This window comes from Chelonia mydas, chromosome 4 (genome assembly GCF_015237465.2).
Source record: "Chelonia mydas isolate rCheMyd1 chromosome 4, rCheMyd1.pri.v2, whole genome shotgun sequence".
Taxonomy (NCBI): domain Eukaryota; kingdom Metazoa; phylum Chordata; order Testudines; family Cheloniidae; genus Chelonia; species Chelonia mydas.
Window position 1 is genome coordinate 25,849,735 of NC_057852.1, and position 25,552 is coordinate 25,875,286.

The 25,552-nt window shown below is 42.5% G+C and overlaps 1 protein-coding gene and 1 pseudogene across 6 annotated transcripts in view; one reads left to right on the forward strand and one right to left on the reverse strand.

Annotated features, from left to right (window-relative positions):
* Nucleotides 1–25,552, forward strand: part of BMPR1B (bone morphogenetic protein receptor type 1B) — a 349,709-nt gene that overhangs the window by 9,993 nt on the left and 314,164 nt on the right. The window lies entirely within an intron of this gene.
* Nucleotides 5,769–6,340, reverse strand: LOC102931540 (annotated as a pseudogene).

Below are 25,552 nucleotides of genomic sequence, written 5' to 3' on the forward strand. Positions count from 1 at the left end.
TCTATGCAAGATGTATTTTGAAGGCAGGATATTATAATTGAGATTAGGTTAATTATCTGTATTGGTTACCAAGGTTGAATGTATAAGATTTTCCAAAAAAGGCATTTATCTTTTATTATAACTGTCTTTTGTGCAGGCATTTGCAGCCTGGAGAAATCTCATTAAGCACATACAAACCCTACTTGATTCGCTTTGTCTAGAGGCAGGCCTTTAGGGGCCAATTCTGAATGGGGGCTCCCTGCACAGCCCTTAAGCATGTGTGCCGTCTCAATCACTTCAATGGGTTGGCACAAGATTGGCACCTAAAGATTTGAGATACACCTTTTCTAAAGCATTTTGAGATCCTTGGGTGAAGAGTGATGCCTAAATCCTAAATATGAATTGTTATGCATAGTGTGCACATTGACAGTTATTCTGTATAGCAGCATTTCTCAAACTGGGCTCCGCGGACCCTGGGGGCCCCAGAGGGTACTTCAGGGGTCTGTGAGCCTCGCTGATGAGCCCCCTCTCTCTATCTCCCGGAGGCTACTGAAGCCAAACTGGGAGATTTTAGGTGCTAAAAGTTCAGCGGGGCTAAGGCAAGCTCCCTGTCTGCCCTAGCTCCGCGCCACTCCTGGAAGCAACCAGCATGTTCCTGTGGCACCCCCAGGGGGAGGGGTGCCGCCGACTCTGCAACTGTGGGGAATTGTGGGGGCGATGCCCGCAGGCAGGGGCAGCGTGTGGAGACCCTCTGACCCCCTGCCTAGGAGCCACTACCAGAGAGTGCCGGTCACTTTCGGGAGCTGCCCAAAGTAAGCGCCACCCAGCCAGAGCCTGCACCCCTCATCCTTTCCCACACCTCAACCCCCTGCCTCAGCCCAGAGCCTGCACCCCCTCCTGCACCCAAACTCCCTTCCACAGCCCACACTCCTACCCCAGCCCAAAGTCTGCACCCAAACTCCCTCCCAGAGCCCACACCCCCTCCAACACCCCAAACCCTGTCTCAGCTTAGTGAGAGGGTGGGGAAAGGGGGGGGATCGAGTGAGTGGGGGCCTGAAAGAGGTGTGGGGGGGTGGGGTCTTGGGGGAAGGGGTGGAGTGGGGGCAGGGCCTGGGGCTGAGCAGGGAGGCTTGAGGGTCCCCGAAATATTTTTTTGTTTTGTTTTGTTACATAACTGCATTCAAAAATAAAACCATGTAAAACGGTAGTGCCTACAAGTCCACTCAGTCTGACTTCTTGTTCAGCCAATCGCCAAGACAAACAAGTTTGTTTATATTTACGGAAGATAATGCTGCCCGCTTCTTATTTACAATGTCACCTGAAAGTGAGAACAGGCGTTTGCATGGCACTTTCGTAGCCGGTATTGCAAGGTATTTATGTAAGATTCATATGCCCCTTCATGCTTCGGCCACCATTCCAGAGGACATGCTTTCATGCTGTTAAGGCTCGTTTAAAAAAAAGTGTTAATTAAATTTCTGACTGAACTCCTTGGGGGAGAACCGTACGTCTCCTGCTCTGTTTTACCTGCATTCTGCCATATATTTCATGTTATAGCATGATGACCTATCACATGTTTGTTTTAAGAACACTTTCACTGCAAATATGACAAAACGCAAAGAAGGTATCAATGGGAGATTTCTAAAGATAGCGATAGCACTCGACCCAAGGTTTAAGAATCTGACGTGCCTTCCAAAATCTGAGAGGAAGAAGGTGTGGAGCGTGCTTTCAGAAGTCTTAAAAGAACAACACTCTGATATAGAAACTAAAAAACCTGAACCACCAAAAAAGAAAATCAACCTTCTGCTGGTGGCATCTGACTCAGATGATGAAAGTGAACATGCATTGGTCCGCACTGCTTTGGATCGTTATCGAGCAGAACCCATCATCAGCATGGACGCATGTCTTCTGGAATGGTGGTTGAAGCATGAAGGGACATGTGAATCTTTAGCGCATCTGTCATGTAAATATCTTTTGATGTCGGCCACAACAGTGCCATGTGAATGCCTGTTCTCACTTTCAGGTGACGTAAACAAGAAGTGGGTAGCATTATCTCCTGCAAATGTAAATAAACTTGTTTTTCTTAGCAATTGGCTGAACAAGAAGTAGGACAGAGTGGACTTGTAGGCTGTACAGTTTTACATTGCAGTCAAAAGCAAATCAGGGTTTTTTTGTACATAATTCTACATTTGTAAGTTCAACTTTCATGGTAAAGGATTGCATTATAGTACTTGTATAAGGTGAATTAAAAATACTATTTCTTTTGTTTTTACAGCGCAAATATTTGTAATAAATATAAAGTGAGCACTGTACACTTTGTATTCTGTGTTGTAATTGAAATCAACATATTTGAAAATGTAGAAAACATCCAAAATATTTAAATAAATGGTATTCTATTAACAGCGTGATTATTTTTTTTAATTGCTTGACAGCCCTACTATTTATATTTTACAGCAGTGGCAGAGGGTCTTATCCAAACAGTAGGCAAAGCAGCAGGCAGATCCATGTTGTGTATTAGAAGAAAATCACTGAGAAAATGAATACATTTTAACTTATCTGCTTATGACTTTTCTCTGAGTCTTTCTCACACTGTGACCCTTGAGATTTGTCTTTTTCCCCACTGCTCCTTCCACAAGTAAGCAGAAGACAGAAAATTCCTGAACTGTTGTTTGAATGCCATCATTAATTTCCAGTTTGTTTTCTCCTGTCTCCAGCAAGATGAAGCTTATATTAAAAAGAAAAGTAATCGAAGCAAACTAATTTGATTCCTTTAAAAGAATTTTCAGAGAATAATACAGACTCACGTTAGCAATGGGAAGTGTGCAGTTATTAGTCTGCCAAGGTTATTGTCACCATCGACAACAAGTTGCTGACCTAAAAAAGGATCTACAGAAATCAACAGTTTGACCATCTATGTTGGAAGAGAATGAAGGTCTTAAATATTTATTAAATTTTGCTCAATACTGTTAGGAAAGGATAGTCATTCTCTTCTTAAAGGCAAACTAGGGTATTGTCAGGGCTATCAGATTTGGGATGAAATTCACTGAGCAGTAGAGCACCAGCACGTAAGTGTTGCCATGTGGTGTAAAATATAGTATTTTTCTTCAGGTCCCCTGGGAGGTCTGTGACTATGTGAGAATCAGAACTTCTGTTAAAAAAAAAATGGTTGTGGAGAAAAGCTTGAAAAGGTTATCTGTGCATGCCTTAAAGGCTTGGAAACCTGAAGGCAAATAAAAAGAACCCCATGTATATTACTATTATTTAAATCTCAGGCAATTTAAACCAACCTCATGATTTTTTGAGGCCTGATTCACGAAAATTGAACATTTGAGGTTGGCAGTACGGTTTGTTACTTATTTTGATCATTTAAATCATGCACAGTCATTTTGCTGACCCTCTGCAGAGAGGGTGGGATTTCATCCTTTGTGCCCACCTCAAATTTTCTAACACACCCTGACAGTTCATGCAGCATGACTTGGAAGGGTATGCAAAAAAGGAGACTTACCATAAGCGTCTGTCTAATCTACTGTTTTCATGCTGCCCATGTGCTTTCAGATATGGTGCATCTATTTGAAATATTTACCCCAATCTCATTTTTGCTCCTCGTAGCATTCAAACATGTTTATACAACCCTTTTTGGTTTTGCTATTTCCATTCCTCTTATTGCAGATTAAATTAATATAGACTGCTTTGTACAACTGCAGGCCTTGACTCTGCAATTGGATCTGTTCCTCTGGGGTCTTATCACCCACACCAATCCCTGTTGAAGTTAGTGGAACTCTGCATGGGTCTGCCAGTGCAGACCTGAATGTAAGATTGGGGCCTTTTTTATAGTTTTCTCAAGCCAAACTCCAAAACTGTACAGAGCTAAGAACAAGAGAGCAGACTGTAGATAATATGATTGACAGACGACACTGGTGTTAAGGATATTTTATAATTTTTGAACATATTAAAGGATTTAAAAACATTTAGACATAACACTGATTATTCCGGAAGAATTAAGTCAAGATACATTGTAAGTTCTTTGGGGCATGGGCCATTTTTTTGTTCTGTGTTTGTACAATGACTGGTCCATTACTGGGGATCATAGTATAGAACTATAATTAATTAATTAATAATAAGGAGATATGAGGTGAGATGTAAAAAGTCAAATGGATAGAAGGATGAAAAAAGGCTCTTCCCTCAGCAGCTCTAGTATTCTGGGGAAAGCCTTTGTATTGACAGTGTCTGGAGCCTGGCTCAGTGAGATAAGGTAGGGAAGAATTTACAAACAAAGGCCTGGTCTTACTACGCCGTACTCGTGTTTGACTTTACTACCATGAATTGTCTCAATGAAATAACGAAATTACTTGTGGTAGTAGATACAAGCATATTCGTGAATAGTTTAATTGATTTCAATGAGGCTACTCTTGGTTGTGTAACTTTAGCGCCCTTTTGGCCAAGATGGAGTCTGCTCTGCAGGCAGCTCTGGCCAAGAGACAGTGTGCGCAGGAATGCAGCAGGAAAAATCCCCTCTACCCCAGAGGCATCTGTTCCAAATCCCCCAGAGTGAACACACACACCCCCAGGAAAAGTACAATGGATATAATAAAGGGAGATATTTATTTACAGAGGGATGAGAGGAGAAAAACAACAAGGGGAAGTATAGGGGGAGCAGTAGAACAGCGTTGCTTCCAAACCAAGGCCCCACAGGCCCAGTGGTAGCACAGTCTGAAAGGGCAGACACTGAGCAATGTGTCTGCACACAGAGTTCAGGAGTCCTGAGCAAAGTTCCAGTTCAGTGCTGAGTCTTGGGTTCTCCTGGTTGTCTTCAGCACCAGTGAACTTTCCCCAACAAACCCCTCCGGTGCCCTCTTCTGCTGCTCTCTGCAAAGCCACACAGAGCGACCACCTCCCCGCTTAACTAACTAGCAGCCTCCCTCCTTATTCCCAGCGCAGAGTCACAGGCCCCAGTACTCACAGCCCCATGCAGCTCTGGGCGGCAGTGATACTGGGTCCAGCTCTGGCCTGTCCTTCTCGGCCGATTCCTCCCTGGCACAGTGCTCCTCCTGGCTCCTGTCCTGGGGTGTCCCAGATCGGCCACCCTGTCCTTCCCAGGCTTCAGGCAGGTTCTCTCTCCTTCACCTTTTTGTCCAGGGCTTCACGGCTGCAGCCCTTCTCTTCCAGGGCTCCAGAGCTACACCCCCAAGTTTCCCTCCTTTCTCTCACTGCTCCCTCTCACCACTAGGAAAAAAAGATATAAAGGGGCCGTGCTCTCTAAACCCCAAGGGGTTACACTCTCCCCCCCCCCAAAAGAAATAATCCTTGATGTCCCCATCAAGGTGAGCAACTCTACACTATGGATCCCCAGCAGGAGACCCAGGGCCCTCATTTGTCAGGAGCATTTCCATTATCCATCTCACAGGACCCCGAGGGGTGGAACAGGTTTCCCATGAGGCAACTTGCCCCTCGTGGCACCCCAAAGATCTGTAGGTCACTGGGTTCTCCTAAACGATCATACGTCAGCACACACCTGGGCTTCCCTTCCCTAGAGGAACGTCTAGGCTGGCTGTTGGGTATTAGCTCAGGTGACACCACTGAACATGGAGGCAAGATGATGGGTCCTTGAGGCACAAATTCGAGGGCATCTGGGTTTAAAGTGGCTGTTTGCGGTACAGGGTTCTCTGCCTGCACCAAACCTTCCACATCGTGTTCTTGGGAGGTCCCCACAGCGTCAGACAGTGGGGCCTTGGAAGTACTTATTGTGGGTTCTTCCCCTTCATCATCTCTTTGTGCGACAACTAGAGGATCCATTAGGGCTGGGGCATTCCAAACTGGATGAAGTGCCACAAGGCCGAGAACGCAAAGATATCGATCCGTCCCGACTTCGTTTTATCGAACATGCTTATCATCATAAGGCAGGTCTCCTCATTAAATGCAGACCAGTTGGAGTTGACCAGGGCCTGCTTGAGTTCTTTGATGGAGACGTAGCCACTGCGATCGGCATCCACTGTCTGGAACCAAGAAAAGGCCTCCGGGTCCACGCCAGGGGGCATGTTACCAGCAGGAGCCCCGGCTCCATAGGGTCCTGGCTAAGGGCACCATAGGGACTGGTAGATGGCTGCCCATAAGGCCCTCCTGGGGCTGGGCCTCCTGCATAAGGTCCCCCAGGAGCTCCAGATGGTGCTCCCCCTGGGGTGGGCTGCCCATAAGCCCCTCCGCCAGATGGTGGTCCATAGGGGCCTTCAGGTGCTGGGCCGCCATGGGAACCACCAGGAAGCAGCCCACCTCCATGCTGGCCTCTGGAATAGTAACCGCCCTGCGGGGCACCTGGGGCTGGCCCTGCTGATCCGGGGTAACCCTGTCCGTACGGGTAGCCGGCCATGGTGCTCTAAATTCTAGAGGTTACAGTTGTAAAATCAAACTCTTGTGTAAGGTTTTGCAGGACTGGGGCCAGAAAGGGTAGTAGAGAATGGTACCTTAAATGAATCCGCAGAGTTGTCTAAAGATGAGTAATGATGTTTTTGTGCTTCTTTGTATGTGAAAGGGGATGGGTAAGTAACATTCTGCAGAGACTGAAGTGCAAGGACATGGCAGGCTTGAAGGAGTTCCACACCTTCACCTTCTTTTGCTTTGTGTTTTGTGTAAAGGATTTCATCAGTAGTGAGGCCAAGCAGTAGCAATGTGCAATGTTCCAGAAGTGATAAGATATGGTATATGGATGGATTTGTGGGGAAAAACCCAATACAAATAATAGGTAGCGCACACAGGAGTACTTGTTTCCATTCCTAGCTCTGCTAGTGACTTTCTGACCTAGTATAAACTTAAACGTTTTATGGGTATAGCTATACCATTATAACAATACTGGCAAAAGCCTCTTAGTGTATATTGGCAAAAAAAAGTACTTTTGCTGGTCTAGCTTGTACTGCTTTGGTGAACAAAATAAGCTAGAACAGCCAATGCTGTATAATTGCATTTCCACTTTTGCTGGCAGAGAAATGTTGCAGAAAAATCACACCCCTAACTGATGTTGCTATGCTGCAAAAGTTTCTGGTGTAGGCCTGGCCTCTGTGTGACCTGGGTAAACGTTTCCTCCCCCCCGCCTTCTTTTTCCAGGGGGTATGAGAACCCACAGCCCCCATGTACTTCAGTGAGCAACATGAGTGCTGAGAATCTCTGAAGATGAGGCAATTTAATCTCTCTTACCTCCTTTGCCTGGCTGCTACTGGGCTTAATTAAGGTGTATGAAATAGTTTGAGCTTGTTGCATGAAAGGCACTAGAAGTCCAAAGTATTTAGTCATTTGATAGGAGTGCAGGGAAAGCATATTGTTTAGTCAGGCCAAAGAAAACTTGGGAAAGAAGATTTATCTTTCACTTCAAGGGTCCTGTCTTAATGCTTTGAAGCACCAAGGAATGGAGCTTGTATTCAGTACTGGGAAAGGATATGCTTACCTGCCTTTGCAACTGGAAACAAAGCTATCATATATAATATATAGATTGGAAAACAATACCAAGGAGACAGAATAAAATCCATGAAGTTGAAAGAGGAACTTTGGGGTCATTACCCCAGCTGATGTTAGATCAGCATTGTTCCAGTGAAATCAGTGAAGCTGTGCTAATTTACACCAGCTGATGATCAGAGAAAACAAATATTTAATTGCAAGAACACCCTATTTCTAACAAATATTTATCCAGTTATGTGTTCAGAGGGGATGTAAGGACGTGAGAAGAGCTACCAGAGCCAATAAGCAGGATAATTTGTGGCATCTTTTCTATGGACGTTAGAATTTATCACACAGCGATTGAGCAACTGCTTAAATGGATTATGTAACTGCTTATTATCTGTGGGAGACCATACCATCAAATACTATCCACAGAGGGAAAAGGTGGGTGGGATTACGTGGCAAACCCCCCAGAACAGCTCAATCTTGTCTAAGCAGCATAATCCAGTTGGTACATTTCCAAGCGTCCTCAAATTGTGAGTAGCACAGTTAAAATGTGGGAGGAGCCAGATCTACAGGGTCATAGGTTTGAAGCCACCCATATCTAAAAATGAGAGGATGTTTTTTCCTCTCACAAGTTAATACCACTTAAGGCACCACTAGCTCATTATATGCATCCTGCAGAATGCATCAGATCGGCAAATCCTTACATCCATTAGCAAAACTGTATTGACGGTGGGAGGAATATGTTGCCGGGCAGGGACACAGATGCATGTGTGAAGTAATTAATCTGAGGATTTTGATCCATTTTCCCCTGCAGCCTTTCTGACCACACACAGTTTTCTGGTCTTGGTTATTGCCCTTTCAATCAGATAACCAACCCACGGGACAGGATGAAGAGTATGATATAAGGCCATTTCTGAACATACTGATATTGCAGACCCCTTTGCGCAGGTACGTGCCTTCCATATGTCTGTCCCAAGGGCAGAGAGTTTATATCTCCAACTCTGACATGGTGTTATATATCCGTTTCCCTTCTCTTTTGCCCTCCGGTAAGGATTACATTAAAGATGTTTGTATCACAATGCCAGGGGAAAAGCATCGTGTGTCTCCAAAAAAAGGATTGTAGAATGTTGATTTATGCAGATTTGCTGCTCGTCATCTTCTGAAAATTTTAATGTGGCGGTTTTGCATTTATTTTGCCTCATTTTTGTCTTGGGAAGGTAGGTTAACCCTAGGTCTAGTGCAAGCCATGGAGATGTTAACATTAACAACAAGTGTTCAGTTGCGTGACATGATCAGTTTACACTCTTGCAGAACCATAATTAACATTTTATTGAACTGTGTAAACCAACATCCAGTTTGGATTTGTAACTTGATAAACATCTGTTCCAAAAGTTGCTGCAGTTAGAAATTTCTGTGTAAAGTTCCTCTTGACTGGCTGGCTTCACTACCATTTTGGAAGGAAATGCTTAGCATTTGATCGGGGTCAAGCCCTTGATTCTCACTGCAATAGAGGTAAATCATTTGGTCAGTGCAAACAAGGTTTTTATGATGGATCTGGTAAGAACAATTCTAAAACATAACATGTGCTGTTCTGTGCTAGAGTACACTCCATTAAAATAGAGAGCAACACTGCTTGACAATATCAGAAAACTCAAGAGGTGTCAAAGTTTAAATGCATCAATTTCCTTATCTGATGTTTGTGCCGTAACACTTGCAAATGGATGGTATTTTTTTAAAATGAAACCAAAACTGTTTGTATATCTGAGTTATTTGGAATGTCCATAATTGCTGTATTGACAGTTCTTTTCAGTTCTGCCTTGAGCTGGAAATATCCTTCATCTGTCTGTGTTTTTAACATTTTTGGCTGCTGAGTGACAATTACAAAGCCTGTAACCACAGCCTGCTTTGTGTATTGAGGTCTCAAGTAATCTTACACAAATGCATCAAACCCTCAAGGAATAAAATAGGGCTAGCTGCGTGGATTTATCATATGATAACTTCAGAGCAAAAGGTAGGCACAGTCAAGGACACTGAACGCTTTTCTGGTTCAGCATTCGTGATGAGCCGGTATAAATCATTGGGTTATATTGAAAGATAAATCTAAGTACAAATGTTTCCTGTATCATGTGACTCATGGGACGCAGGTGATCTGCTATTTAGGATTTAGGCCTGGGAGTCAGGACTCCCAGCTTCTGTTCACTCTACCACTGACTTTGGCCTGATTTCAAAGGTACCAAAGATCCATCCAAATCTGTGGATGCCCAGCATCTTTGAAAAGTTAGGCCACTAAACTGTCTGTTCTCAGTTTCCTCATCTATAAAATGGGTATAACAGTACCCAGATTTGGACAGCATTTTGTGCTGACAGTCTGTATGAGAATGGCAGGGATATTATGGGTTTGATTTGAGGTGCACTGGCAGAGTTGCACAAGGGAGGGTATCATGTCTTAGACCTTGGCTACGGTTGGCTCAAGTCAACTTGTGACGTTAGAGACAGTGTCAACTTAAATATGGCCCAGAACTTAAGTTTTTCAAAAATTCGGAAATGCTGCCGTGATGGCTCATGGTGGGAGTTGTAGTTTAGATGTCTCATGCTCCCATCCTGCTCTGTATGCTAGGCTACTTCTCCCATGATCCACCATCCGCCATTTGCCTCATGGTTGTCTCTGGCCATGATTCACCTATTCTGATGCAGAGAGGTGTAGGTTATACCTTGTGGTCAGAAGGGATGTATGGCAAGAGCGGGCAGATGGTTGGATCCCCGGGAGCAAAGGATGCTGTGAGGACATATTGGATCTTTTTTAGGTTACAACATTTATCCATTGCAGACACATTAGAGAAGCTTTGGAGATTTTAAATTTATTTGTTCAGATTTAAGACCTGCTCCCATTGAAGTCAATAGTAAGTCTCCCTTGGTGTTGAGCAGGAGAAGGACAAGGCCTTCAATGTAACTAGAGTTTTAGAAAAACTGTGCCAAAGAATTGGAAGAAGGTCTCTGAATGGAGATAACAGCTGATATTTTTTTTCAGTCAAAAGGAACTCTACCAAAAGAAGTTATGACCTCACAAGCTAGAAGGTCATTGCATCTTGCTCCAGTTCTCTGAAGAACTTAATTTTCCAGAAATATGCCCACAGTCTCAGATGATGACTAAGATTTAGATTCTTCATAAGAGACAGTGTCTCCATTGATGAATAAACATCAAAATAATCAAAACTGCTTATGGTGGATGGTATAATCTCACATTGCTGTACATCATCTAATCCGCTTCTCTGATACTGTAAGAATTACCCCTATTGTGTATTTCCTAATATCTTGTTCGGGATGGTTTTTAAAAAGGTCTAAAATGACGTGGCTTGCATAATTTGTCTTGGGCAGTGACTTCCATAGAACTGAACTGAATATACTGGCAGTTAGGTTAGATTTACTTTTCATTATCTGCATTACTCCTAGTTGTGTCACTCTCTACCCAACCACACCAGTAAGTCAGGATGCACAGAGGTGATGACAGAAAGGAAGGTGGAAAGGGAATAAGTGTTTGTTGTACCAACAGAGATGCAAAGATACATACAGCCCAATCCCCCATAGTTGCTGTGGGAATCAGTTACAGTTTGATCACTAAATCTTCACATTAAAAAAAGTAGCATTTTTCAAATAGGAAAGCCCCTACCTGTTTGTTTCCTGTTGGCTCTAATTTTGTTTGGAAAACATCCCCTTGTTTTTAACATTGATTGAGAGACAGAAGAGCCTGTATTAAATAGAGCTCTAGATTCCTCCCATTCCTAACCTGCCTTGCTAAAAGGTAATTAGTTGTCAGGCTTCCCTTCTTTCTTCACTTTTTTCACCATTTAGGTAGAAGCAAACTTCCCAGTTTGTGTTCAACAGAAATGTCAGATAACCTGTGGGTTAATGAGAAGGCCTGATTTTTTCTTCCTCTTTTCAGGAGGCCCCTTGACACCCTAACAGTAATTGTGGAGAAAAAGTTGAGCTTTCTGAAGAATATTAATGATCTGGAGGATGGTGTGGATTGCACCCTCAGCAAGTTTGCAGATGACACTAAACTGGGAGGCGTGGTAGATACGCTGGAGGGTAGGGATAGGATACAGGGGGACCTAGACAAATTAGAGGATTGGGCCAAAAGAAATCTGATGCGGTTCAACAAGGACAGGTGCAGAGTCCTGCACTTAGGACGGAAGAATCCCATGCACCGCTACAGACTAGGGACCGAATGGCTACGCAGCAGTTCTGCAGAAAAGGACCTAGGGGTTACAGTGGACGAGAAGCTGGATATGAGTCAACAGTGTGCCTTTGTTGCCAAGAAGGACAATGCCTTTTTGGGATGTATAATTAGGGGCATTGCCAGCAGATCGAGGGACATGATCGTTCCCCTCTATTCGACATTGGTGAGGCCTCATCTGGAGTACTGTGTCCAGTTTTGGGCCCCACACTACAAGAAGGATGTGGAAAAATTGGAAAGAGTCCAGCGGAGGGCAACAAAAATGATATGGGGGCTGGAGCACATGATTTATGAGGAGAGGCTGAGGGAACTGGGATTATTTAGTCTCTAGAAGAGAAGAATGAGGGGGGATTTGATAGCTGCTTTCAACTACCTGAAAGGGGGTTCCAAAGAGGATGGATATAGACTGTTCTCAGTGGTAGCAGATGACAGAACAAGGAGTAATGGTCTCAAGTTGCAGTGGGGGATATTTAGGTTGGATATTAGGAAAAACTTTTTCACTAGGAGGGTGGTGAAGCACTGGAATGGGTTACCTAGGGAGGTGGTAGAATCTCCTTCCTTAGAGGTTTTTAAGGTCAGGCTTGACAAAGCCCTGGCTGGGATGATTTAGTTGGGGTTGGTCCTGCTTTGAGCAGGGGGTTGGACTAGATGACCTCCTGAGGTCCCTTCCAACCCTGATATTCTGTGATGCTATGAACATGGAATTCTTTCCCCTGAGGCGCCTTCCTGTTCCCCATGACAGTTTACTCTGATACACACCATAAAAATCCTCTTTCTTGATGCTTGCAGATACTTGAAGATAGTTGTTGATACCAGTAGTTATCTCTTACTCAAACTGTATGTATTTAGCTGTTAATCTAAATCAGTTCCTTCATTCCTTTAATCACTCTGGTGGTTATTCTCTGAATTCCCTCCAATTTTTCATGCCTTTCTGTATGAGGATGTTCAGCTGGTACTGCTCAGGGATGGTCAGGGCTCTTTTGCCTGAATTTGGTGAGATGCTGTCTTAAAAAAGATACTTTGTATAGGATTGATCAGCCATGGTTTTTGTAACTTTGGAATAAACTTGAATGTATAACCAGAGATATCAAAGAGATTTGATGTTGCCAAAAGAAATCACATGCACTTCCTGACTACATTCCAATACTTAAATATTGTAATCGTGTATACAGATATTTCTAGGGTGGGAATATGTTTCACCCTTATCCCATAAAACTTAATAATGGCTCTGTGAGCTCTGCTTAAATTTCTTTCCTCTGCAGAAGGTGCCTTCCTGTTTTGTGTGGGCCAGTGCTTCAGTGACACAAGGAGGTTTACAAGAACTTTCTCTCAGACACCAGAGGTGTGAATTTTGGATTTTTATTGTAGTAGATTTAGTAAAGTGCTTTGCAATTTCATATTGGCTGATTTTTATTGCAATTTTATGGCTTTGTTTGCTATTAAAACAACAAGATTTATGTCGACTCTTCGTCCTTTTAACTTTGCAGATTACTTTGAGTACAGTACTTTTCAAGTTCTAGGCTCAGAGAATCTGTTGAATGACCATGCTGCTCAATGATTTTCTTAAATGCTTCTCATATAATTTAGATGCCAATTCCCAGTCAGAAAACCCTGTTTAGCAGCTGCTAAATACAGAGTCTCTTCTTTCAAGAACCTGTGCATAGTGTATATAGATACTAAGGGGGGTAATGCATGAGTATCAAAAGGAAAATTGACTGCTATACTTGGTAAATGTTGTTTAATGTTGGTGCGGGAATGAGTGGTCCCATATTGCCCTGAAAGGTGCTTAATTACTTCTTTAGAAGGTGTACTGCTGTTTAGGTTATCTTGCTGTATGATCTTTCTGCAGGGGTTTCATGTTTTGCTGGGAGAAAAAATCTATAAAAGGAAAAGATTTTAAGAATGCCTGAGGTGAAAGTGTATATTGATTTTGTTGTTTTAAGTCTTCATTTAAGAACCCCGTTTAATCGACTGCAACACACTGCAAGACATTTATATTGTCAGTGGGTTGTTATTGTTTATATTTATATGATTTAAAAACAAATAAAAAAGTCCCACCAACCAACCAACCAACAATTAAGACTGTAACTCTGTTTGGCAGGCCCAAAATTTGACTACTTACACTCCACACCATCATTCGCTGCCCTTTCACCTTACTCGATTTGTGAAGCCCATGTTACTCTTTATAGTACAGAAGTATGCTGTTTGCTTTTTGAATGCTGCATTTAAAAAAAATATTCATGCCTCTGTCACTCCTCAGGCTATCAGCAAATGGTTAACACTGTGACCATAACACATTCAGTTCCCCCGGTTGTTGGGAGTGAGTAGCATTGCTCAATGTTGCCACCACAGCAGTCAATTAAAGAGTCATCAGTTTTGTTTGAAACACATCCTCCCACTGTGTTTTCAAAAAGTTTTTTTTCTAAGAGCCAATCAGTGATATTAAAAATTACTTCCTCAGAGAACTTCTGTTTCTGAAAGTGCAGTGATGATGCTGGAGGCTTGGCGCTCCATGAGTATACGAACATAAGTGAGTCTGAACAGAACTGCCACACTTTTAAGGGTGTCCTCAGAAACACTGTGGAGAAAATACATGTGTGAGAGGGAATGTTCCCACTTCTTCAATGAAGGGCCAGCAAAGACCTGCAATCTAAATTTCTGAGGCCTCCGATGTGTTCTCCAGCAAAATCTGGGGAGATTAGACTTGATCAGCTAAATATTGATAAAGTTAAAAATAGGGGAAGAAATAAGAATATAACAAACAAACCCTACTCCTAACCCTCTCTTCCAGCTATTTAAGGATTCTTTGTACACCGTAAAGAAAAAAATAGTAATATTTCATTTACTACCCCCTTTTTCAGATAACCTTTTAAGTACCTAAGTTCCCTGACCATTTATTATTATTGGTACGGAGAAGGGGGAATGTTGTAAATTAAATATTTTCCCATTCAGATTTAGAGTTTGAGAACAATTTCCATATCCAAGCTAGTGAATGTATTCACATATTTAATGCTGAATGTTTGCAAGCAGTCAAAGATGTAGTACTAGTGTGAAATGGTATCTCATATAACAAAATACAAGCATCCTACAAACATTTAAATTTTTAATTGTGGTATATAATTATCAGCTAATATGTCCAGCCCATATCCTTGGGTATGATTATTTCTGGTTAATTTTAAATAAAAAGAGAAATTATGAACTTGAAACTCACGTGAAAAGAGGTTTGGTAAGAAATTGTAGTAAAATTCTCCGGAATGCTTCAGAAAAATACTTAACCCAGGAACATATTGTTTGATTTTTCTCATTTTATCTCATTGGATCATTATATGGTTCCTATATGTGAAATGCTTACTTTTGGTGTGCAATTTGTAGAACGCAGATGATTCTGCCAGGTTTAAATATCAGTATGCCCTCCCCACCCTGCAGTCACTGTGTTCCAAGGCTCATTAGAGGGGTTATGCGGCTTACATGAAGAATAGGAAGCCCTCAGCCCACATTTTAAAGCAGTCTTCAGTCCTGTGCAGCAGCAGCATGGTGACGACAAGCCTCCTGTAGCCCACACCTCCTCCTCTCCCCGCACGCTTGATGGTATTATTTTCCCCTAAACAATCTTATGTTCCTATTGGGTTGGAATTTTGCAAAATGTGTTCAATTTGTGTAGCTATATAACAAAATTTGAAGTTCTGGGTTTAGAAAAGCCCATATATCTCAGCGGTTTTTGACCACCTGAGAAACCCACTATTTTAAGATTAATTTGATACAAAGAATTTTTCATTCAGGAAGTATTCAGAAAAAGAGAGAGAGAGAGATGAAGCGGAGGAAAGAAAAGTATATGAAAGCACTGGGCGTAATTCTGAACTTACTTACACTGTCCTCATACTGGGTGATATCCTAGTCCCGAAGTCAATGGCAAAACACCCGTTGTCTTCAGTGGAGCCTGGAGTTCACTCATGGTCTTCTGTGGAGTTATTCCATTTGTATATTGTTGTAACTAAGAGCAGAACTTAGGACCCATTACATGGAAAAGTTTTACTCTTTCACTACTTCTTATAAGTAATTCTGAATGTTGACATTGATTTGGAAAAGGAGAGATTTAAATATATTGAACGTTCCATTACCTGGGTTATCATAATGGACTTAAGCAGGTTTCTGGGTATGTAACTCCTGGCCAAATGTTTTGACAGTTATTTGTTTTTAAGAAGGCGATGGGGTGAGAAGATATTTGGTCAGATTGTGCCCTGGGCTAGAGTTTGCAGATATTTGTGGAGGGGTGCACCAAGTTAAGCAGATGTGGTCAATATTCACCCTTTGCACCAATGAGGCCACCCTGCTGTGGCATCGTTCCGTTCCTAAAGTGACTCAGATTAGAAACTAAAGGCTCCACGTCAGGGTAAAGAAAAGGATGAGAGAAGGAAAAAAACAACACTTCTTTGGCCCGCTCTGTGTCACAGGCTGCTATTGGCATTGCTATGCTGCAGCTCCCCACATACTATGCTGCTGCTTTAGTCTTTCAGTGACAGACAAACCCAACATCACTCTTCACATGTGTTTTTACTTATTGTTTGGCACTTGGCCGATTTAGCGGCTGCAGCCCACTACGTGAGAACTTCGATAGTGACATTTGCTTCTCAGAGAGAGTGGTAGCGTGGGGAATGTGACTGAGGCAGCTGGTAGAGTGTGGCTTTGACAAGGGGAGAGGCACAGCAAACCAAAGATTTGGTTTATGTTGTAAGGTCAGTGTCCTCAGTCCAGAGCCAGCTCAGAAAATTTCTGATGTCGGTTCTTTTTTCTCTCTAAGGTTAATTGGTCTGTGTGTGTGTGTCCGTGTCCATATAATCAGAGTTCCAGTGGAAGAAACAGAAGGCTAGTGCTGTGCTGTACCGCAGTAATTGCCAAATGGGGATCGTGGGTCCAGAGAGTCACAGAGGTTTTCAAGTCAAGCTTTCCAGCAATGCTCTGGTGAACAAGCAGTGCATGTTCTGGTGCACACGATCTGTTTCTCAAACTGTCCTATCACGCTGCATTCTCCTACTCCTTTACAATTACGCACACGTTTCAGTCTGTTGGGAAAATGGCACAGTGTTAGACGAAATGCCATAGCAAACGAATACAGTGATGCTAAGTAGAACTATTGTAACAATTGCTTTCTCCTCCCTCACTTCCATTATCTTAAAATAAGAGTGGGACTATTAGAGGTTCCGTTTGTCTCCTGCACATTTTCAGGGCTGCTCCCTCCAGCCTCAGGACTTTTTCTTTCTGCAGTGTATGTGGTGGTTTGCTCCTGCTTTGATAGAACACACTTTTGGCTCCCAGATACCCAGTTGTGCCTAATTTTTGCTGAGGGTAGCTTAGGGAAAGGGGTGGGAGGCAAAAGGGAGCTAGTTACAAGGTAGCTCCCTGATTCTGGAATCAGTTCTGCACCAGCCATGGAGTACATCCCTCCATCAACTAAGGATAGCTGGAGCATAGCATGCTCCAGCCTTATTCCAACATACCCTTTATGCTAGGACTGTGGTGTTAGTGATGTAGGAGCCAGCCCTATGTCTGCTGGGGACCCCTCCTAACCGGGGAAATCTCCAGCAGGTGAGATCCAACTGCTTTCTGCTTTCTTTGTGTTCTGAGAGCAATGCAGTGAGAAGACTAGAGAATCAGGTCCATAATTTATAACACTTAATATTATCCAGAGGTACATCCATACCTGGAATCCTGAACAGGTTTTTGCCTATTTGCATTTTAATAAATACCATACCTCTTTCTAAAATCATTAGGATCACACAGGAGGTTTTTTAAAAGTGTATTTAACAAATACATTTTAAAAACCTCTATCAGATACAGTTGCATACATTCATTGTGTGTGTACCTTAGTGAAATCATGCATTTTACTGAGTCTCAAAGTAAAAACTGGGACACGTGTCATAGAGGTTAGGTGTGGAGGTCTTCTTTGTGTTGTGTCGGTCTTTGCTTCACAAAGGATTGTTTGGTGGGAGGCACAGGGATATTTTTTTGTTTGTTTGTTTTTCTTTACTTTGTTTTTCTTCCTCTTGTTCCTTCCGCATCTTTGTCATCTTAGTTCTCTCTCTCTTGCTGTATATTTGGGTGAAATATATTAAGGGTTGTATTCCAATACACTTCTTCATGTTGTGTAGGTCTTTGCTTCACAAATAGCCCTAGTGTGGGAAAAAAAGGCACTAATCAATACGAGTAAAGGTGTCACAGTCTGTCCCTAATCTTACAAAACATAAAGATAGCCTAGTAAGTGATTGATTTTATTTTGCACGGTAGATTCATTTTTATAAATTCTTGAAGGCAGTATATTTTTTCTATTCTATGCATAGAATATATATTTTATTGTGTACTGCATCGTTACACGATGGGTCTAAACATGTTTCTTTGTAACTGTTCTTAGTATTAGAGTTTAAGCGATTTGGGACCTATTTCCTAACATGTGTGCCTAAGTAGTCAAACTTTTTGTTAGATGCAATTAGAATTTTCTCTTTTGATCTAATGTGAGACTCTAAAATGTTGTTGTACTTGGCTGCAGACAAAATTAATTCAGTCATTTGGGACTCCCAATATCAGCTTTCTGCAATCTGAAGGTATAGTACCACTGATATTTATGTTTACGTACTGTCATCCCAGAACTCATTACAAGCAGAAACCGTGAAGACACTTCTCTGGCACTGTATACCAAGTCTTGATGCATTTCAGAAACGTTGTGTGTACATTATGTACTTCAGAACGGCATTTTTACCCATAGCATAATGTAGCTACCCTCTCTGTGGTATGAAGGGAATGGGGGAGAAGAGGCAGACTTTCAGTGTTTTTTGTTAATTTGATATACAGATTGAATGAAAAAAACAATTGTGCTCTGAGGTTATTAATAAACATTTTAAGTAACTCTTGTTTTTTTTATGTACTAAATTTTTTCCTTTCTACTGTTAACCTTTATAAATTGTTAGCCTTTAAAGAAATAATGTTTTGTTCATTTCCTGCTATTCTGTGTTCAGTTTAATACAAGCTTAACATGCTTCACCAGCATTTTATGCACCAGAAAAGGAGGACATAATTAGGGTCCAATCCAAATTCCATTGACTTCCCTGGGAATTAGACGAAGGGTTAGATTTTCAAAGATATTTAGGTACCTAAAGATGCAACTTGTGCAATTTTCAAAAGCACCTGTCTGTGTGTAAATACCTTTAAAACTCTGCCGCCAGCAGAATTTTCTGAATATTTAATTGAATCCATTTTGAGTCTTTTCATCGGGAGTTGTAAAAACAGAATTTGCTTGAAGTCTTTATCTCATATCTTAAGCTGTAATTACTTAGAGGGACACTGTCAACTTCCTATCTAGTCAGTTTTTAAAAAGTGAGTTAAAAGTGCAATAGCTTCAGGTATGGCACCAGCTCCTGAATCCCTCTGCTTATATTTGTGGTTTTACAATCCTGTTGAAAAAAACCCTCTCCTCGGAGTTGCTGTATGAAAGACTCATAAAAACAGGGGAAACTTGCTAACGGTAATGTTAGGTGTTACATGTACTAACAGTAGGTAAAATATTTTTAGACAGAAATATGATGGTTTTGTCCTAACATTACTTGTCTCTTCTTTAGCGTGATCAAAAGACTTGCTTATACACTTGCTTGCTTCCAAAATGAAAGAGAAATGTAATGTTGTTGAAAATTACTATCTTTTAATTACTCAGCATTTTGAATCACAGAAAAAGGTGAATCAAATACGTATAGTTAGGAATGGAATAGTTGCGTTGCAAGGATAGGAAAACGTATATAAAGTATACTCGACTGCCGAAAGAAGGGGACTTTATTGATTTTTTAGGATACAGAGCGTACAGTGAATGCAGTGATACAGTGCAGTTATTATTTATCAGAAAAATACTAGGGATATACAGGTGGTAGTAGACGGCAGACCACTAAGGCTTGGTCTACATTTAAAAGTTATATTGACATAGCTGCATTGGTCAGGGGTGTGAAAAATCAACAAAGCCCCCAGTGTAGATGCAGTGATGCCCACAGAAGAGGGTTTCCGTTCACATAGCTACCGTTTGGGGAGGTAGTGTTCCTATACCAGCAGAAAACTCAGTCTGTTGGTGTAGGCTGCATCTACGCCAGGGGCTAGATCTCATGGGGCCGACATAGCCTAAGGAATAGTGGAAATGTAACAGTGAAATTAAATCTACTGTACATTGGTCACCCTTCAAAAACTTGCCAGTTTTGTTTTAGATCACTTAGATAGTTGTACCTCAGTATTTCCTATACGTCATACTGGGAAAACAAAATACTGAAGTGAAGAGATCAAAAATAAATCAATCAACTGTTAGTGTGCAGCACATTGTTCTTAGAGCCCTGTTTAACCAAGGGTCAAATCAAGTATTAACAAGTCCTTCCTCTTTCTTAGAGAGCCATGATCAGTCTCTTCTACTCAGCCAATGGTCAAACTGCCTGAAGACCAGCTCTCAGAACCCTCCCCTCCCACCCAAAAGTCTGTCTTCAGGTTTTCCATTACCATCAAATGATCAAACAAAGATTTTTAGGTGCCTAAATGTGTGGCCAGGTTTTCAAATGTCCTGAGCTCCTAACTGCTCTAATTGATAAATCAGGTCATTTATTTAGCTACCTAAATATGGATTTAAGAATCTAACTTTTGGTGTACTTGTGGCACCTTAGAGACTAACCAATTTATTTGAGCATGAGCTTTCGTGAGCTACAGCTCACTTCATCGGATGCATACTGTGGAAATTGCAGAATATCATTATTATATACACAGACACCATGAAACAATACCTCCTCCCATCCCACTCTCCTGCTGGTAATAGCTTATCTAAAGGGATCATCAAGATGGGCCACTTCCAGCACAAATCTATCTACTACCCAAGATCCATAAACCTGGAAATCCTGGGCGCCCCATCATCTCAGGCATTGGCACCCTGACAGCAGGATTGTCTGGCTATGTAGACTCCCTCCTCAGGCCCTACACTACCAGCACTCCCAGCTACCTTCGAGACACCCCTGACTTCCTGAGGAAACTACAATCATCGGTGATCTTCCTGATAACACCATCCTGGCCACTATGGATGTAGAAGCCCTCTACACCAACATTCCACACAAAGATGGACTACAAGCCGTCAAGAACACTATCCCCGATAATGTCACGGCTAACCTGGTGGCTGAACTTTGTGACTTTGTCCTTACCCATAACTATTTTACATTTGGGGACAATGTATACCTTCAGATCAGTGGCACTGCTATGGGTACCCGCATGGCCCCACAGTATGCCAACATTTTTATGGCTGATTTAGAACAACGCTTCCTCAGCTCTCGTCCCCTAACGCCCCTACTCTACTTGCGCTATATTGATGACATCTTCATCATCTGGACCCATGGAAAAAAAGCCCTTGAAGAATTCCACCATGATTTCAACAATTTCCATCCCACCATCAACCGCAGCCTGGTCCAGTCCACACAAGAGATCCACTTCCTGGACACTACAGTGCTAATAAACAATGGTCACATAGACACCACCCTATACCGGAAACCTACTGACCTCTATTCCTACCTACATGCCTCCAGCTTTCACCCTGACCACACCACACGATCCATCGTCTACAGCCAAGCTCTGCGATACAACCGCATTTGCTCCAACCCCTCAGACAGAGACAAACACCTACAAGATCTCTATCAAGCATTCTTACAACTACAATACCCACCTGCGGAAGTGAAGAAACAGATTGATAGAGCCAGAAGAGTTCCCAGAAGTCACCTACTACAGGACAGGCCTAACAAAGAAAATAAGAGAACGCCACTAGCCGTCACCTTCAGCCCCCAACTAAAACCCCTCCAACGCATTATTAAGGATCTACAACCTATCCTGAAGGATGACCCAACACTCTCACAAATCTTGGGAGACAGGCCAGTCCTTGCCTACAGACAGCCTCCCAACCTGAAGCGAATACTCACCAACAACCACATACCATACAACAGAACCACTAACCCAGGAACCTATCCTTGCAACAAAGCCCGTTGCCAACTGTGCCCACATATCTATTCAGGGGACACCATCACAGGGCCTAATAACATCAGCCACACTATCAGAGGCTCGTTCACCTGCACATCCACCAATGTGATATATGCCATCATGTGCCAGCAATGCCCCTCTGCCATGTACATTGGTCAAACTGGACAGTCTCTACGTAAAAGAATAAATGGACACAAATCAGATGTCAAGAATTATAACATTCATAAGCCAGTCGGAGAACACTTCAATCTCTCTGGTCACGCAATCACAGACATGAAGGTCGCTATCTTACAATAAAAAAACTTCAAATCCAGAGTCCAGCGAGAAACTGCTGAATTGGAATTCATTTGCAAATTGGATACTATTAATTTAGGCTTAAATAGAGACTGGGAGTGGCTAAGTCATTATGCAAGGTAGCCTATTTCCCCTTGTTTTTTCCTACCCCCCGCCCCCCCGACCTTCTGGTTAAACTTGGATTTATGCTGGAAGTGGCCCACCTTGATTGTTATGCACATTGTGGGGAGAGTGGTCAGTTTGGATGAGCTATTGCCAGCAGGAGAGTGAGTTTGTGTGTGTGGGGGCGGGGTGTGTGTGTGAGAAAACCTGGATTTGTGCTGGAAATGGCCCACCTTGATTTTCATGCATGTTGTAAGGAGAGTGGTCACTTTGGATAGGCTATTACCAGCAGGAGAGTGAGTTTGTGTGTGTGTGGTTTTTGGAGAGGGGTGAGGGGGTGAGAGAACCTGGATTTCTGCAGGAAATGGCCCACCTTGATTATCATACACATTGTGAAAAGAGTGGTCACTTTGGATGGGCTATTACCAGCAAGAGAGTGAGTTTGTCTGTGGGGGGGCGGAGGGTGAGAAAACCTGGATTTGCGCTGGAAATGGCCCATCTTGATGATCACTTTAGATAAGCTATTACCAGCAGGAGAGTGGGGTGGGAGGAGGTATTGTTTCATGGTGTCTGTGTATATAATAATGATATTCTGCAATTTCCACAGTATGCATCCGATGAAGTGAGCTGTAGCTCACGAAAGCTCATGCTCAAATAAATTGGTTAGTCTCTAAGGTGCCACAAGTACTCCTTTTCTTTTTGCGAATACAGACTAACACGGCTGTTACTCTGTAACTTTTGGTGCCCATTTTTTTAAAATCTTGGCACGCAGTCTGTAATGCGAACCTTCTCTTCTGCAGGGAAAGTTCACTGGCCAGCTGAAGTTCTCAGATTTTGTGAATCCATTTCCCTCTGAAGCTGGAAGTAGGGTCTTACCCTTGGCAGAGCAGCCAGCTCTCTAAGGTCTGGCTCTACTCCTTTATGTTCAGTTACCTCCTGAACATTTACTGTATTTGGAGGGCCCTCATAATAGTCTTCACACTTCAGACAACTGCTGCTGAGGGGGGCCAATTTCAGTCTGTGAGCTGGGTTCTTAATTGCGTTGTGGCCCCTCTACACTGCTCTGGCAAACAAAGAGCCATAAGCCAGGGAGAAATGGCCCTCTGGGAATATTCCTTGCACGGGAGTTCCCTGGGTGGATAGAGCGGGTGGAGCAGCTGTATGCTGTCTCTCGCAGCCCATTGGGTAGCAGGTGTGCTAGAGGCAGATTGGAGAATGTATGGGATGCAGCTAGAGCATGCTGTGCTCCAGCTAGTCTCAGCTATAGAAGGGCCTCTGGGAGCCACTGAAGGTGAGCGTAAGCTTGCGCAACCTGAGGTAGCACAAATTTATACCAAATGTCACCTTTGTCCCACCCTATATTCCTGCAGCGAGTTCAGCTTGGTTGGTCACAACAAAGAATCTAGCCTCCTGTATACAGGGCAGATCACTAATCCTTTCCTTTCCTGGTCCAACATGGGGTGTGTCCCCCATCACTCTCCCTATATCGAAGCCATGGTTCTTCAAAGATACCCTCAGATCCTGCTGTTGAGGTCTGTCACTGCAAAGAGCTTGGCTCCTCGTCCCTCACCCTTTGTTGCCAGAAGGAGCAGTAAGTAGCCTAATTTCCCCCCAACCCCAGCTAAACCATGTAGTGGAAACGTCTAGATTTATGCCTGGAGTTATGTCATCACGGTTCTTAGCAACTTTTGGCAGGTAATCTGGCATTATTCCTGGACCCTTTTAACTTTCCCAAGTGCAATCCAATTTCATGGCTGTACCGGCAGGTCAAGATCCTCCCGGGGCAAGGAGGGTCCCAGAACTTGTTTGCCCAACAGTTAAACCCTGCTCCAATTCTTACCCCGTATACCACATTGAAAATACTCTCTCCTTCAAGGAAGACAGATCAGCAGCTGCTAGCTGCCTGAAAAAGGGTAAAAGAAAATTCTCTCCTGGCTTGTCAGTCAAGAATCTAAAATAATCCTCCAACCCTTTCCCAGTTATATTTCTTCCTTCTGGTACCTTATCCCCCTTTTCTGAAATCCCAATCCCCTCACTTTAGTTTTGGGCGTATATTTTAAAACAAAATAGTTGGAGATGGGCCTGACCCAACTTCCAGGATCCAAACACTCCCAAACTTTGAAGTTTGGATCTCATTTTTATGTTTTTTTCAGCCTGTCCTTGTGTCTACAATATTCTGTTCCTTTCTTCTGTGTTAATCAGGGTGAGCTCAACATCTCTGAGAGAGATGAGCATTTGAAATCCTCCTCCACTTCTGCTTCCCCAATTACTTGAAAGAACCCACTTCTGTGCTAGAAAGGTTGGAGGAATCATTGAGAATGTTAATTGAGCACCCTGGTTTTATGCCCAAATCTAGAATAGTTTATACGATTATCAGGTTGATATCTTTATCTCTGGGGAAGAGGCAGTCATGAAATGCCGAATCAGATAGTGAGTAATCTTGGCAGGGTCTGTGGCCCCTGCAGCCTTGAAAGCTCATTTTATCTAGATTAGGCTGTAAAGAGCTTATTTTTCTCTTCAGGCATGCCTATGACTCTCATGGAAATGAACGGGAATTACACTCAACATTTATGCAGTGGGGAATAGATCCATTCTAATATTTCATTTAAAAGGCCCAGCGATAGAGTTTGTTAAAATACCTGATGTCCTACTACAGCTTGGATACAGTGGAATAATTTAATGGTTCCATGTCAGTTTTACTCTGATACCTTGTGTCTGTGACCATGGGCAGTTCGCCTGCAGTGACCTTTTAAAAAATGTTCAGTATCAGCCTAACTTTGCTCCCACTGAAGTCAAACTCTTGCTCCTACTTGTTTCCAGTAGTGCCCACCATGTGCTTGGTGCTGCACCGACATATTGAAGGCATAGACCCTGCCCTGGAGAGCCCACAGTCTAAAAAAGCCAAAGCAAACAAATGGATGAAAGGTAGAAGTGGGTACAAGGTACATATAATGTACTAATTATGATGTGATGTTTAATAACACGATTAATTTTTGTTCACATATATTGACTATCTCCAGTTATCTATGTCACCCATGCCATTATTAGTAGGTACCACAGTAGAAACACCTCACTTTACCCATTTGTAAAATAGGGTTGGTAAAACCTACAAACCCCTGGGGGATCTTGTAAAGCTTGGTTAATTAATATTTTAAAGTGCTGTCAATTAAGCATTTTAAGATACAATATGAAAGAAAACCATTATTTATTATGGGCCTAATAATTTTTGGTCCCTAAAGTTAGGTGTATATGTTTATTTACCTATTTAACTCATGGCTATGTAAATATGGAGTTAGGCACTTAACTCTGAATGCACAAGTTTGAAAAATAGACCTTGTATTATTATTATTATTGCATTGATTTGATGGATTTATAAAATCTCCCCCTTGGGCAAAATTTGCAGGTGAACTTGGTTGCATGTGCGTCGCTACATGTAAGCAAGCCCAAAGCATATAATTGGCCAAGCAAATGTTAAATGATGTGTGCCAGTTG